Raw genomic sequence first — 16,069 nt, forward strand, 5'->3', positions numbered from 1 at the left:
AGACAAAGGCAGAGGGAGAAGCAGGCTCCCTGGAAGGACCCTGATTCAGGACTCAATCCCAGGACCCCGGGATCACAACCTGAGCCAAAGGCAGACGCTTAACCACTGAGCCACCCAGGCTCCCCAAGCATCTGCTTTGGGCTCAGGTCATGATCCCGGGGTCCTGGGATCAAGCTCCACGTTGGGCTCTCTGTTCAGCGGGGAGTCTGCATCGTGTTCTCTCTGTCTCTGTCTCTCTCTCTCTCTCTAATAAATAAAAATCTTAACAACAAAAAGGTGTTTATTTGGCCTATTGGGATGGTTCACTCTTCCAAACATATCACCGCCCTGTTCCACGGGCTCTTGTTAAAGGGTAGTCACAGTGTCCAAACCTATCATCCCGTCGAGGCTACAGCAGCACACTGTTGGGATCAGGAGCCCAAATGCACCTGCCAATCTAGGATTTGCCTTCCACCAGGACGCAAGGGCTGTCACGGGGCAAGGAGCTGAGCAGCACTGCTACATAGAGGGCCTGGCTAGCGCACAATTATTAGCACCACTGTTTTCTTCTGCCTGTAACTGTCACGAAGCATAACATCCTTCTATAAAGAGAGAGCTGTCTTCCCCTACAAGAGACTCTCCAGTTCCACTCCAGCGCCTGAGGCATGGTCATTATGGAGATGGAAGGAGCCATACCCGCCAGAACTAGGCACTCACTATGTTCCAGCTCTCATTTAATTGGCCTTTTTTTTTTTTTTTTTTTTTTTGTACAAAGCCATAAATGCAGTGAAGGTGGATGGGTGGTCTTTTCACAGACCCATTTCAATAACCCCTCGCCAAGGCCAGCCGGCTTTGTCCTCTTATTTAAAAATAGGAAGAAGGAGGGGGCGAGGTTGGGAGATGGAGGGCAGGCAAGAGATATCTTGCTTTTCTTTTTTTTTTTTTTTTTTTCCCCCTTAAACTCAAATCTGAGCATTTGCCTCTGGCTTTCTCTTTCCAACCAGGTGAAAAATCTTTAAAGTGAAGTGAAAAGACAGCCTAATGAGGGTAGTCAAATATTTCCAATTTGAAAATTATGCAAAGGCTGGGAAGGGACACACGATTATCACTGGAGCAAGAACATTTTTGGGTTTGTTTTGGGTGTGTGGTTTCTTGTGCCAGGTGGTTACAAGGCTCAGCCTGGGGAGTATCGAGCCTGCGTCCCCCTGGCCCTTCCCCGGCCCCATCACATCTCGTTTTTGCATCTTCCTGCTTTCCATGTTGCACAATAACGTGGTTAGCATCTTAGGTCGGGTTCCCCAGGAAACAGACTCTCAGAGGGAGGTGACCTGGGGTTGCTCTCAGAAGCAGCACCTGTAAGGGAGTGAGGGAAGCAAGCCTGGGCAGAGGGAGAAGCTGAGCCACCCTGCAGGTGTACAAGGGGCCGCAGGCAGGGCTGGGGTGGCCCTTGGCAGCTTTTAACTGGGATCCTGGGGGGCTCAGCTTCTGTAGCCCCATATAGACTTGTCACTGGTGGGTGATCTCCGGTCTGGGAGACATGACCTTGAGCCAGCAATTCCCTGCAGCCAAGAGCCATTTCCAGAGAAGGGAAGAGGTACCAGGAAGTGCAAGGAATGAGTGCCTTGATCCCAAAGGGGATCAGGGTAGCCTCCTGCATTATTCGTTGTCATCAGCTTTGTCTCCTCAGAGTACAAGTTGGCAGAGGCAGGCATCCTGTGTGTCTGTGCCCCACTTGTACCTCCAGGACTCACAGCAGCAGCTGTCACATAATAGGTGCTCAAGGGAGGGCTGTCGAACGTAAAATGAGTTAATGCTTTTTATTCTACATACTTTATTGTCTTAAACATGTAGGCAAATGCATTCATGCAACACGTTTCCCTAGAAATACCCAAATATCTCCTAAGCCCTAAGGACGTTCTACTATGTAACCATATTAAAATTAGCCACTTAAGAAATTTACATTGACAGGATGTGATGATCCAACACAGGATCTCTGTTCAGTTTTCCAATTATCCTAATGTACTGTCAGCTTGTTCTTTCTCTCTTTTTAAGTCCAGTCTAGAATCACACATTGCATTTAGTGGTCCTGTCTCCTTAGCATCTTTTTTTTTTTTTTTTTTTAAGATCTTATTTGTTTAAGGAGAGAGAAAGCATGAGAGCAGGAGCAGGGCAGAGAGGACAGAGCGACAGGGAGAACCAGACTCCCCACTGAGCAGGGAGCCCGATGCAGGACTTGATTCCAAGACCGTGGGATCCTGACCTGAGCTGAGGGCAGATGCTCAGCCAACTGAGCCAGCCAGGAGCCCCCTAGCATCTTTTAATTTGGAAAGTCGCTCAGCTTCTTTTTGTTCTTATGACCTCGGTATTTCTGAAGCCCTCAGTCTAGTTGGTCTGTGCAATGTCCCTCGATTTGATTTTGTGTGATTGTTCCCTCGTGACACATGCAGCCCTTCAAAAATTTTTGACAGGAACACTATATATGTGATGTGATGCTGCGTTCTCATGGGTCACACTGGGAGGCCGACGAGGCTCTTTGTCCCATTACTTACTGGTCATGTTAAATTGGATCATTTGGTTAAGGCAATGTCTGCCAGACTTATTGTATTAACAGTATCATTTTTGCTTTGTATATAATAATTGTGATGGGACACTCTGAAACTGTGTGAGTATCCTGTATTCCCAAAGTTGTTCTGTCAATGACTTTAGCATCCATTGATGATTCTTGCTTAAATCAAGTGCTATCATGATGATTGCAGAATAATGTAACAATTTTAGAAATAAAAATATCTCACCTGGTTGGCACAGAGTAATTGTTTAATCTCTGTACTTAGAGATGCTACGTGTTCTATACAACCAATATATAAAGTGATGTGTAAGAAAACATATGAAGATAGGTTCCTTTCTTAATTAAAATTTTTCATGTAACTACATTTTAATTTTTTGCCTTTTAAATGATATTTTTGTTTTTTTAAAGATTTTATTTATTTATTTATGAGGGACACAGAGAGAGGCAGAGACATAGACAGAGGGAGAAGCAGGCTCCCTGCGGGGAGCCCAATGTGGGACTCGATCCCAGAACCCTGGGATCTGAGCCAAAGGCAGATGCTCAGCCACTGAGCCACCCAGATGTCCCTATTTTTACACTTTTAACCAAACATGTATAGCTTGAAAAGTCAAATTGTTCTACGAAGCTTATAATGGAAGCAAGCAATATTCTACTCAGTTCCACCACCCCCCCCCCGCACCCCCATCTCCCATTCCCACTTCTCAAAGCCATTCATTTTGGCTCTTTTAGCTACTTGTTGCCATGTTTCTAGATAATTCACCAGCCCCATTTCTTGATTTTTCAGTTTTGGATATTTTCTATTAACATCCTCCTATGGACATGACTGGTTGTCTGTCACTCTTCCCGCACCCCCCACATGGTCACATATATGCACACACACAGCTCCTTCCCCCTTTGTTCCACAGCTAACCAAACCATACTTACAGTCTTGATTACAATATACTGTTCACACTGTGACCACGTAATCATCGTTTACACAGCTCTGCAGGACACTGTGCATTTATTTATTTATGTACAATCTCTGCTTGATTTCAATCTTTTTGTTTCTTCCTCTGAATAATTTCCTTTTTTTTTTTTTTTGATGATGATGATTTTATTTATTTATTCATGAGAGACCTAGAGAGAGTCAGATGCAGGCAGAGGGAGAAGCAGGCTCCATGCAGGAAGCCCGATGCGGGACTCGATCCTGGGATCACGCCCTGAGCCAAAGGCAGACACGCAACCGCTGAGCCACCCAGAGGTCCCTCTACATAGTTTCCTAATTCACTCCCTGATCCTCAGCCAGCAGTATGAATCTCTTCTCATTGTATTCGTTACATCGGGTGATGCATCGGTTTTCTAATTTTCCTGGTGACATAGCTTTGGGGTCCTCCATCCTCCTAGCTCCCCCCTAGATCTGCATGGCCAGGAGAAGGGAATCCGTAATCTCCTTTTACCCTAATCCTGGGGACTCTCTCTCCTCTCTGTGTTGTATCCCCCATTTACTAGATTGCGTGTCTGTCTCTTTCTTGGTTTCTTCCCTTATTTTGATGGAGAACATCCTGTAGTAGCTTTCTAAGAGAGGTGCACATGATCTAAATGTTTGGAGACAAGGCACCACTGTAACTTGCATGACTTTATTCCCTGATAGTTTTCCTGAATATAGAATTATAGATCAGAAAGCATTTTCCTCTGATTTTTTTTTTAAGCATTGTCCTAATGTTTTCTTACTTCCAGTGTTATTATTAAGAATTCTAGTGCCATTCTGATTGCTTATCTTTTACATGTGAGCAGCCTTTCCCATCAGGGAGCTTTTGCAAATGTTCTCTTCACCTCCAGTGTTCTGAAATTATACTGTTATATCCTGCTGGGGGTCTTCTTTCACTCATTATGCCAGGCACTCTGGGTAGAAACTCGTGGCTTGCAATTCTGGAGAGTTTTCTGGAAGTATTCCTTTGATCATTGGTTTCCCTCAGTTTTCTCTTTCTCCAATGCCTGTTATTTGGATATTCCTCTAGGACTAATTTTTTTTAAAGATTTTATTTATTTATTCATGAGAGAGAGAGAGAGAGGCAGAGACACAGGCAGAGGGAGAAGCAGGCTCCACACAGGGAGCCCGATGCGGGACTCAATCCCGGGACCCTAGGACCACACCCTGGGCCAGAGGCAGGCCCTAAACTGCTGAGCCACCCAGGGATCCCATGCCTCTAGGACTAATTTTATGTTATTCCCCTCACCCCTTTTCTCTGCTATTCGCTACCTTTGTTTTGCTTTAATTGTTCTATTTTCTGAGGCTGTTCAAGTTTATCTTTTAGCCCTTCTACTAGACTCCAACTAAATTTTTCAAATTTTCTTCTGCTCCTGCTTCATTCTGTCTTCTCCAAGCTCCTCTTGTTTGCATCAACTAGCTATTAGCACAAGAGTGCTGCGTAATGAGTCATCCCCAGCTCAGTAATAAGCACTTATTTCTCACTCATGAGTCCTCCTATGCGGGCGTGTGAGTTGGCTGTTGTGTCTCTGATGTATATGTTTCTAACTCTTCTGGGACCAGTCAGCTATCAAGGATATGTTCTCATTGATGGTAAAAGCTTAAGAAGGTAAACTTCAGCATAAAAACTCCTTTTAATCCTTTGCTTATGTCACATCCACAAACCTCTCATTGATCAAAGCAGATGGCATGACCATATGTAACACATTGGGATTGGGTTATACACTTGTCCATACTGGAAGGGAGAAGGGTACATATTTGCTTAACGATAAGCCAAACTTTCATGTTCTTCTTCCATGTATTTGATGGGGCTTCTGTCTTTCATGTTAGCTTTCCTAAAAGGTTTGGTGAGCCCTGCCACTTCTCTTCATTCAAATATGAGGCACAGGGAAAGCAATTAACAAGCTTTATGGGAAGGAACTGAACATGCTGACCGGTGAGCTGTATAGGACAATCTGGCTGGGTTGTTTCACGGGGGGTGGGGGTGGGGGTGGAATGATCACTGATATCAGTGGATCTTGTTCTTTGAGCATCTCAGTTTCTAAAGAGAAAAATCTCCCAATCATCTACGTAGGTAGTCTAGCACTGGCTTCCAGTTATCTGGGCATCAAGTGGAAGAAAGAACCAGGGATCTCACTATTTCAATAATAGCTCCCATTTTCATCATGGTTCCCCTGCCTCAGCTAGGCCTGCTATCCCTGATCCCAGAATGTCTCTGGTTCAACTTTTTTTTTTTTTTTTTTAACATTTTTAGAAAAGATTTTTAGAAATTTGACAGAGAGAGAGTGTGTGTACATGTAGGCAGGGTAGCAGGCGGAGGGAGAAGGAGAAGCAAGCTCCCCACCCCGCTGAGCAGAGAGCCCAATGAGGGGCTGGATGCCGAGACCCTGGGATCATGACCTGAGCCAAAGGCAAACACTTAACTGAGCCACAGGTGCTCCTCGTTCAACTTCTTCAGAAAGTAGACCTTTAGACTCCTGCTCGTTGGTAGAGGGGAAATCACCAGCAAAGTGGAGCTGAGGTAGGAATCTAGGTCTATCTGCTTCCCATGTGGACTTTTGATTAAATACTCCCATTTCTAGGTCACCCTGGACACTCACTCAGAGGTACCTTATGCTGGTCATTTCTGAACATTCTGGAGCTCCACAGCATGAATGTCCTTACCCCTGGGCTTCTCCTATTGCAAATGTAAGACTTAGCTTTACCTGGTACATGACCTTTGCCATCAACTGTCCAGTTTCCAAACTCTGATTCTGTCCTTTCCTCTACTATTCTCTTCTGTATTGTGGTTTTGTGATTTTCACACTCACTGTTACTGTTCTAGACAGTGGCACTAGCACAAGTGCTCAGTCTCCCACATTTTACCAGAGTTTCTTAACATATTAGTATTCTCTCACTAACCTATGTATCAGAATATCTTTCCATAGCAAGTGTGGAGATGACTCTTTAATTTTATTGTTGTTGTATATAACTCACTTAATCTTCTAAATATGGTCATTTTATAATTTCCAGCCGTTTGTCATTAAAATAACACTAGGTGGGAGATCTCTGGGTGGCTCAGCGGTTTCATGCCTGCCTTTGGCCCAGGGCGCGATCCTGGAGTCCCGGGATCGAGTCCCGCGTCGGGCTCCTGGCATGGGGCCTGCTTCTCCCTCTGCCTGTGTCTCTGCCTCTCTCTCTCTCTCTATGTCTATCATAAATAAATAAAAATAAATCTTTTAAAAAAATAAATAACACTAGGTGGGGCTCCATAGTGGCTCAGGTGGTTAAGTACCTGACGCTGGGCATGAATCAGATGATCATCTGACCCCTGCCATCTGCTCTGTCTTTGCAGGCGCCTCCGAACATGCTTCTTCCAGAATAAATGAAAGAGAAGTAAGATGGGTACCAACTACCAAAGCCCTGATGAAGTCATGACTCCATAAATCCCAAGTTTGGTAAGAACCCCCAGGAGGCAGGGGTGGGGGGTGGGCTGTCACTTGGAAATGACTGCCAGTCTCTCCTTCTTTGCACAGTAAGAGGAACCCCACATGCCAGTGATCTAGTTCCGGAGCATCCCCACCTGGCCCCGCACCCTCCACCTGTCCACCTTGCAGCTGTCTGTCTGACCCCTGATGCATCTACCATTTGGGAAGGAAAGTAGATGAGATTATCTTGTTTAAATCGGTGCTTCAAACTGCCGGGGTGGGAAAGATGTGAAAAATCCTGGCTACGGCATGGAGTAAGAATTTCTTGTTTGGGTGTTTATTGTATTTATTTCACATCCAGAGTTGGTCATGTGTCAAGTAGGGTTCAAATGCAAGGATAAAGCAGAAGTAAAACCACAAAGACAAAACAGACACCAAACACCTAATATCTTCTTCTCACTGTTTTGTTGAATCCTGCTCAGGTCTACTTCATCTCTTAAAGAGGCTGATGATCTATTGCTTGCACCTTTTTATAAAATATTGAGGCAACCTATAATATATTTAAAATAGAAATTGCTGAGGCACCTGGGTGGCTCAGCGGTTGAACGTCTGTCTGCCTTCGGCTCAGGACGTGATCCTGGGGTCCCGGGATCGAGTCCCACCTCAGGCTCCTGAATGGAGCCTGCTTCTCCCTCTGCCTGTGTCTCTGCCCCTCTCTCTGTCTCTCATGAATAAATAAATAAAATATTTTAAAAATAAATAAATAAAATAGAGATTGCTCCTAATAATAGATACCCTTTATTGAGTATTTGCAAGAGCCAAAAGCTTTCCATGCATTACCTCGTTTGGGATGCCCTTAACTCCTTGTGGTGGGTATTTTTATGACACCTACTTTTTTTTTTTTTACCCTCATTTTATTTTTTTAAATAAAGTCCATGTTTTATTCAGATTTTCTCAGTGGTGGCCACTTGTCTTTTTGTTGTTGCCGTCCAGGACTCCATACAAGATATCACATTTATTTTTTTAATGTATTTTACTCATTTTTTAATTTAAGTTCAATAAGCCAACATACATCATTAGTTTCAGATGTAGTGTTCAATAATTTATCAGTTGTGTATAACACCCAGTGCTCATCACATCACATGCCCTCCTTAATGCCCATCACCCAGTGACCCCCATCCCTCCACCCACCTCCCCTCCAGCGACCCTCCATTTCTTTTCTAGAGTTAAGATAAGAAAGTAAGCTGAGAGAAGCTGCAGACGTTACCCACGGTCACAAGTTGGTAAGTCACGGGATTTGTGTCCAGCATTCTGACCCGTGAGCCTGTGCTGTTTCCTACAGTACTTTCATTTCTTCCAATCACCTCCCAGTCTTACGGATGCACGATTAAATGCACATATTTACAGTTGTTTTAAAGTGTACAGAGTGTTTTGTACTCTGCTTTCTCTACTCCCACTTATTGTATCCAGCATGTTTCCATGTCTCCCCCATCGGTATAATTCCAATTTACATTTTAATAGGCTTACAATAGTCCACTGAGTCATCATAGCATCACTTACCAAGCAATTTCCTTCTGTAGGAGTTTTATGTTTTCACTATTTCTGGGTAGCATAGACACACTGTAATGGACCTCGGGCGCTCGGCTTTTGCTTTAAAATCCTACATCTCCTTAGGATAGATTCCTAGTACTGGGATCTGCCGCATATTATCATATTGCTTTCCAGAGTGTTATACTGACTGACAGTCCTGCCAGGAGTGGGTTGGTGCCCCAACTCTCTGTACCCTCACTAGAATCAGCGTAATGGAGCACTTTCAAACAGGAATATGAAATGTATGGAGGGCTATTATGGTTATTGCTGCAATGAAAATTATTACCAACAATCAGATTGTCCTTGGACCCACCACCGCTCATTTCTCCGTGGTTCCCTTCCCTGTCGCTTTAATATCCTCACTTGAAGTTACAGTGATGAGTTTGGCTCCATCACAGGACACTGGCAACATGGATACGAACCGAAAAAGGTAATCCATTATTCAGACACCAACAGCTGGTGCTAAAAGTTGCTCCTTCTCCCACCTTCACAATTTCCATATCCCTCTCATTTGCATTAACAAGAAAATTGGAGAAAAAAAAATTGGGAATGTTTTGGCCGCTACCCCCTATTCCCTCCTCAGTTCCCATAAGTTATAGTCTCCCTCCCAACGTTGACACATCCTCTCCATTCCCAAAGCCATGAGGCCTATTTGATCCTTGTCATCCCTTGCCTGTGCACACCTTCTATAACATGACCCCCTTCTTCCCTTAACCGTCCCCATTAGCAATCCTGAGGCACAGCCCATACTCACTCATGTCTCCGCCTCAAAGTTGGCACCAGTGTTCATGAGCCTCAGAAGCAGTGTTCAACCTGGGATATGTGGTGCCCTCCATGGTGTACACCCTCCTCCTTCCCGGCCTTGCTTCCTTCCACTTTCTCCACCTGCTCCCTGATGCCCATCAGTCCTTGGGACATGGTCTTTTCGGGTCTACGAGATGCCCAATTGGACAGATGCTACATGCAGAAGCTTGGGCACCATTCCCCCACCTGTTTGTGTCAACTGCTCAGAATACTCTCGGGCTGGGGGAACCTGGGAAAGTCTCTTAGGCATCTTTCAAGCCACCATGAGTATTATGGCACAGGCTTTCAGCAGCTCTCCGCCTGCAATCTTGCCAGCTCCCTCCCCAGCTAGCCTGTGCAGAGCTGCTAGGGTGATGTGTCTGACTGAAGCCTGGGCCATGTGCTCCCCGGGCTCCCCACTGTCTGTAGGGTGTCATCTCCTGCCCTCTAGGAACTGCTCCCTCTCTAGGCCTGCACGCCCGTCCTCCCAGAGCTCCATCCTCCACCCTGTCTCCAGCCCTCTGCCCAGCCTTATACACCTCTCGGAGGTCCCTTGATGGAGGTGCTTTTGACTCCAGACCATCCACTGGCACTGGCCTCTGCCTGGGACATCTTCTCAGCCTCTGCCTTCCTGGTGAAGACTTCATTCCATGGCTAAAGCCAAATGCCACCTCCTCTGGAAAGTCTCCACAGACAGTTAGGCTTTAGTGATTGTACAACATCATTAACTTATGTTTTATGCTCACATTATGTTAAACTGATTGGTTGGAGTGTCTCCCCACTAGTTAGAAGCTCCTCTAGGGAAAGAACCATGTTTGATTCATTTTGGCTTTCTGATGCCTGGCATCCTCTCTAATACAGATAGTTGCTTCTGGATGAAAGTGTAGCTAGAGCTGCTGTGCCTCCTCTAAGAAAGGGATGGGTCAAATCTCTAGCCCAACAATCTCATGAAGAGCCCAACCATGTAGAATGGGAAGAGCTAGCTTGGAACAGAAGCAGACCCTGACCCCTGAATCTCCCTCTCTCCTGCCCCCATTAGGGAAAGGACTGGACATTTCTCCAGGAGCCTCTTGGTTCTGGACAGAAGAGAGGAAGCAGGGGATGCCCCATCACTGTGGAATGAGAGGCTGGGCAATGGGCGGGGGGTCCTCCATTCCTCCAGGTCCACACATCTCCAGATTCAGGGAAAAAGGAAGGAATCGGTGGACAGGAAATGATCAAAACTGGGAGTTACTAGCTGATTGTCTGCTTCCATGGGCTGTTGATCAGTTTGGGTTTGTTTGTTTTTTATATATATACTTATTCATGAGAGACACACAGAGAGAGGCAGAGACACAGGCAGAGGGAGAAGCAGCCTCCCTGTGGGGAGGCCGATGTGGGACTCAACCCAGCGACTCCAGGATCACGACCTGAGCTGAAGGCAGATGCTCAACCACTGAGCCACCTAGGGGCCCCTGTGGATCAATTTTGAAAACAAAGGTTTGCAGACCTGGAGAAAAGCATATGTGACACCTGTGTTTCCCCAAAGCTTTCAGCCACCTGCTACCTGAACAAAACTCAGGTTCTGTGAATCGCGAAGGAGGGAGTCTGCTGGTCGCCCGAGCATACTCCCACCCTCTTCTGTGAGAGGCCAGGCCCAGGGCTCCGTAGCCTCCCTTCTCCTCTGCCAGCCGATCCCTGTGATCCTGGCCAACAGGGTCACTGGAGGGAGACAGAAGAGAGGAGGCGGTGGAGGCAGCTGCTGTTCTTGTTGCCTTGCTGTTCCAACCCACGTCCCAGGGACAATGCTTTACCCACAGCAGCGTGGGCTTCCAGAAGAACAGCTGGTTCCAGCTTCCAGAATCTTCCACTCTCCCTGAACTAGCCCCATGGTGCTCGCCCGGGTGCACCTGCCCCAGTCTGCCGGTGGCTTGGGGTCGTGTTTTCTCAGCCTTCCGATCCCTGCACCCAATTTCTCATATTAAATGATCTCTGTTAAAACAATTGGTGTGAGTTCTCTTTTCCTGACTGGCCCCTGACCAGTCCGGGGAGAACAGCTGCTGGGAAGCTACGGCAAATGTCTGGCTCCATTAGGACTTGCAAGTCCCCTTTGGCGGTGGTGAATTATCACAGTAATGATTAGCATTTACTAATACTGTGTATGTCATACACCCCGTGCCAAGAGTTGAATGTATTATGAAGACTGAATATACAGAAGCACGATGGCTACACCACATGGGAACAGAATTCCGACCCATAGGACTCTGGTCCTGACTGCCCGCTTCCCTAATTTTCCTGCTTCCAACTCAGAGAAAGCCAAATATGTTCCCCAAACCAATCACAAAAGAGGTCCCACCTCTGGTTAGCCTGCCTCTGGCTTCCTCCAGTCAGAGCTCCCCTCTCCCCTCTCCCTCTTCCCCTCTCCCCCCTCTCCCCTCCGCTGGTGAGTCTTTACAGACTGACTGATGGTGGCCAGCTCCCTTGCTACAGCAAGTTTTGTTTGTTATTTGGGTGATGGTCATGCATTTCCACAAGTAATGTTATCTCTTACTGGCATCCAGCAGGGCAGACGTAATTATGTCCCTTTTACAGATGAAGAAACTGGCACCCAGAGAGCCCAAGTATATAACAATTAGGTGACAGATGGAGGATTCAAGCCCGGGCAGGCGCTCCTCACCTAGTCCTTATCCATCCTGCCGTGATTGTATCTTCACAAGGCTATCTCCCTGGGCAGCCTGTGTCTTTCTCAAAGTTCAGAGGTGAAACTTCCAAACGTTGTCTCCCTGGCCCTTCCTCAAGGCATGGCCCATGGTTGATGCCCGAAATGTGATTCAGTAATGACTCTGAGGAAGTGTCTCTGGGCACCCTTCCCCCGGCTGAAAAACACTTTGAGAAGGAAATAAAATCAGTTGAGTGAATGGTCTAGGATTTACTAGACTTGGGCCGTGGTATAGACTGTGGACACGAATACGGAAGAAGGGAGCGCCGTCTGTGCATTGATGGGGCTCACGAGCAGGTATCAGCAGGACCAGGGACCCGAAAGAAGCAGTAGCCAAGGCAGCTTGTGCTGTACCTGCACGAGGTCAAAACGAACAAAGCTGTCTACGCCCAAAATGAGTCCTCACCGAGAGGTAGAATTTTGCAATTATGTGAGGTAGATAGGTATGTCTCCATCTCCCCGCACACAAGGATCTTGTGTGCTGTTGTCAAACCCCTGTCTGAGCAAATACCGTATGACTTCACTCATCTGTGGACTTTAAGAAATAGATGAACATAAGGGAAGAGAAGGAAAAATAAGACAAAATCAGAGAGACAAAGCATCAGAGACCCTCAACTCTAGGAAACAAACTCAGGGTCACTGGAGGGGAGAAGGGGTCAGGAGATGGGGTCTCTGGGTGATGGGCATTAAGGAGGGCAGTTGTTTGGGGCACCTGGGTGGCTCAGTCGTTAAGTGTCTGCCTTTGGCTCAGGTCATGATCCCAGGGTCCTAGGATCAAGCCTCGCATCGGGCTCTCTGCTCATCGTGGAGTTTCCTTCTCCATCTGCCTCTGCTTGTGTACTCCTGTCTCTCCCTCTCAAATAAATAAACCTTAGGGAAAACAAAAAGGAGGGGGGCACCTGGGTGGTTCATCTGTTGAGCATCTGCCATTGGCTCAGGGTGTGATCCTGGAGTCCCGGGATCCAGTCCCACATCGGGCTTCCCACAGGGACCCTGCTTCTCCCTCTGCCTGTGTCTCTGCCTCTTTCTCTGTGTGTCTCATGAATAAATAACATCTTAAAAAAAAAAAGGGAGTTGATGTAATGAGCACTGGGTGTTGTGTGCAACTGATGAATCGGTGCATTCTACTTCTGAAACTAGTAATGCAGTATAGGTTAATTAAGTTGAATTTAAATTAAAAAAAAATAAGTTAAAACAACAGCACCTGTCTGAAGAACTGGAGAAGGCAGAGACCAAAACCCCATCGCACCCCACAGTCTGAAATGCCAGGAGGACCCGCAGGCAGCAGGCCCGGCCACCAGGGGGCACTGGTGCTGAGCTAATGGGCTCGGGCCTCCCACCCACCCCTCCCGAGAGGCCACTTTCAACAAAAGCCAGCAACAGCAGGTAAAATAAAAACTGGACCTGGAAATGGGGCTGCTCTTATAATCCTGCAGTGAGCCTTTTATGTGATTGTGACTTTTATCATTAATAGGGCATTTGTTGTGCCGCAGAGGCCTGAATTAGCAGTGGTTGAAGAACTGAATCCAGCCTGCACTGTTTAGGCTGCACTGAGCAAGGTCTTGAGGGCTTTCAGAGGAATGGCCTGAACAATCTCCCAGCAGGATTCGTGTAAATAGGGTTTTCTTTGATTAGCATCGTTCTGCTGCCCGGGGCTTTCGAAATTACAGGATTTCTGAGGCTTCCGGTTTAATTGCATAATTGTACAAAAATAATACTTAATAAAGAACCAGGCAAATAAAAACGACAGCAACAGTTTCCCGGCTATTACCAGCTACTGGAGGCGGCCTGACGTGGGCAAAAGAATGGGTGTTGGAATTGAACGTGGGTCCAAATTGTAGCTCTGCTTCTTTCTAACTGCACATTCCGGCAAGTTCTTCAATCTCTCTTTATTCAATCAAGATGGTAAGGTGTACGTCAGATTCGTGAGGGCAAATGATGTGTGGCATGTGTAAATGTCTAGTACAATGCATGGCACGTAGTAGGTGTGTAGTAAATAAAAATCCCTTCCTCCGTTCACCGAATGGCGGGGCTTTGCCTTGATTAAACAGTGGATATGCTACCCTTTTGTAGCCTCTGTGCCTGGGATTTTGTTCCTTTGAAACAAAGGATTTCTCATCTACCTTTCCATCTCGACTCACAGGTTTTGAAACAGAGCTTCTGAGGGCAGATAGCCCTGTGGGATGGGAAGGGTTTTGTTCAAAATGCAGATTAAGGATAAATACAGACTCTGTGATTGATCATGATCTGTACTAGTGCCTCCTACATGGCCGGCTTTCAAAATCCCTCCCCTGTCCTGAGGATGGACTCTCTGCTGAGGCAAGAGAGGGTCCATGCAACTGGCCGCACCTTCCCTGCTTCAGCTCTATCACCTCAGAAATGTGGAAATTGGATTGTGGGTTTGGTCTGGCTTCGGGTGGGTAAACTAGAAGGGCAAGGTTTGGTTTTGAAATGTCAGAGGCCTCATTCCAGATTTCCAGAGGTCAGACTGCATTGTGATGTCTTATTCTCTCCTAAAGGCATAGGCAGCAAGCCAGATGGGAGCCAGGTGCTGTGGGTCTGGTGTGGAGGGCACCAGGAAAAGCCCTGGACCTAGATACTGCAGACTCCGGGGTCAAGACCTGGCGCTAGGGCAGCCCCGGTGGCGCAGCGGTTTAGCGCCGCCTGCAGCCCAGGGTGTGATCCTGGAGACCCTGAATCGAGTCCCATGTCAGGCTCTCTGTATGATGCCTGCTTCTTCCTCTGCCTGTGTCTCTGCACCTCTCTCTCTCTCTCTCTCTGTGTCTCTATGAATAAATAAATAAAATATTAAAAAAAAATACCTGGCGCTACTACTGTTGTATAATAATGTGTCTGCTCTTTGTCCCTGGTTCCTAAAACCATTGGAGAGAGTCTTAGCCATGAGGTCCTTGGATCAAAACTGAGTTTATGGTCAGGCGATGGCTCAGGATGGAGGCTGGTCACCAGAGAGACCCACCACGTGCTGAGAGGGGTGGGGCTTTGAGCCTGGGCAGGTGTCAAGGGCTGGAGATTGAGTTATCAATCATGCCTTTTTTAATTTAAGATTTTATTTATTTATTTGAGAGGGAGAGAGCAAGCACAAATGGGGAGAGGGATAGAGAGAGAAGGAGAAGATTCCCTGCTGAGCAGGGAGCCCGATCTAGGACTCCATCCCACTACCCTGGGATCATGACCTGAGCCGAAGGCAGAGGCTTAACCACCTGAGCCTCCCAGGTGGCCCTCAATCATGCCTTTTGGTGAAACCCCAGTAAAAGTGCTAGACACAAGCTCCGTGAACCTCCTGGCTGGTGAGCATGCTGATGTGTCTGGAGGGTAATGTGCTCTGTTTCCATGAGGAGAGGACACAGAAGCTCTGCATTCAGGACCCTCCCAGATCTCACCCCATGTGTCTCTTCATTTGGTTCATCCTGATTCATATCCTTTAGGGTGAAACTATAAGTATAGAATTTTCCTGAGTTATCAGGGTTGTCTAACAATTTATCAAACCTGAGGGAGGTAATGAGAATCCCCCAGATTTGTAGCTCGTTGGTCAGAAGTATGCCTGCCCCTCCCCCCCACCTTGCAGCTGATATCCAAGTCAGGGCAACCTCTTGGGGACCCAGCCTTTTACTTGTGGGTATGCACAGACACCAGGGCGTTAATGCAGAACTGAACTGCAGTTTATCAGTTGGTATCAGAGTAGCTATTTCAGGTACCTGGTCTCTATCTAGCAAGTCACTCACCTCTGAGGCTTCATTTCTTCGTCTATAAAGTGAGGTTATCTGTGATGATTCCTGTAACCAACTCACAACGAGACAGTAGCAGTGAGAGTGTGTGGTGCACTGTCTGGTGCTGTATATGTCTGTTCCTGTTCCTGCTGACTCAGCTGGTGACCTGAGGCTCGCCCAGCCTGCGTGGACCTCAGCTTCCATGTCAGGGAGATGCACCCCTCTGTTCCTACACCTCACTGAATTTATACAGAGTGAAACTGAGTCATCCATGTAGGAAGACTTTGACAAATACTCCAGCAATTGCACTACTGGGAATTTATCCAAAGGATGCAAATGTAGTGATTCAAA

The sequence above is a fragment of the Canis lupus genome, chromosome 5, assembly GCF_003254725.2.
Source record: "Canis lupus dingo isolate Sandy chromosome 5, ASM325472v2, whole genome shotgun sequence".
Lineage (NCBI taxonomy): Eukaryota > Metazoa > Chordata > Mammalia > Carnivora > Canidae > Canis > Canis lupus.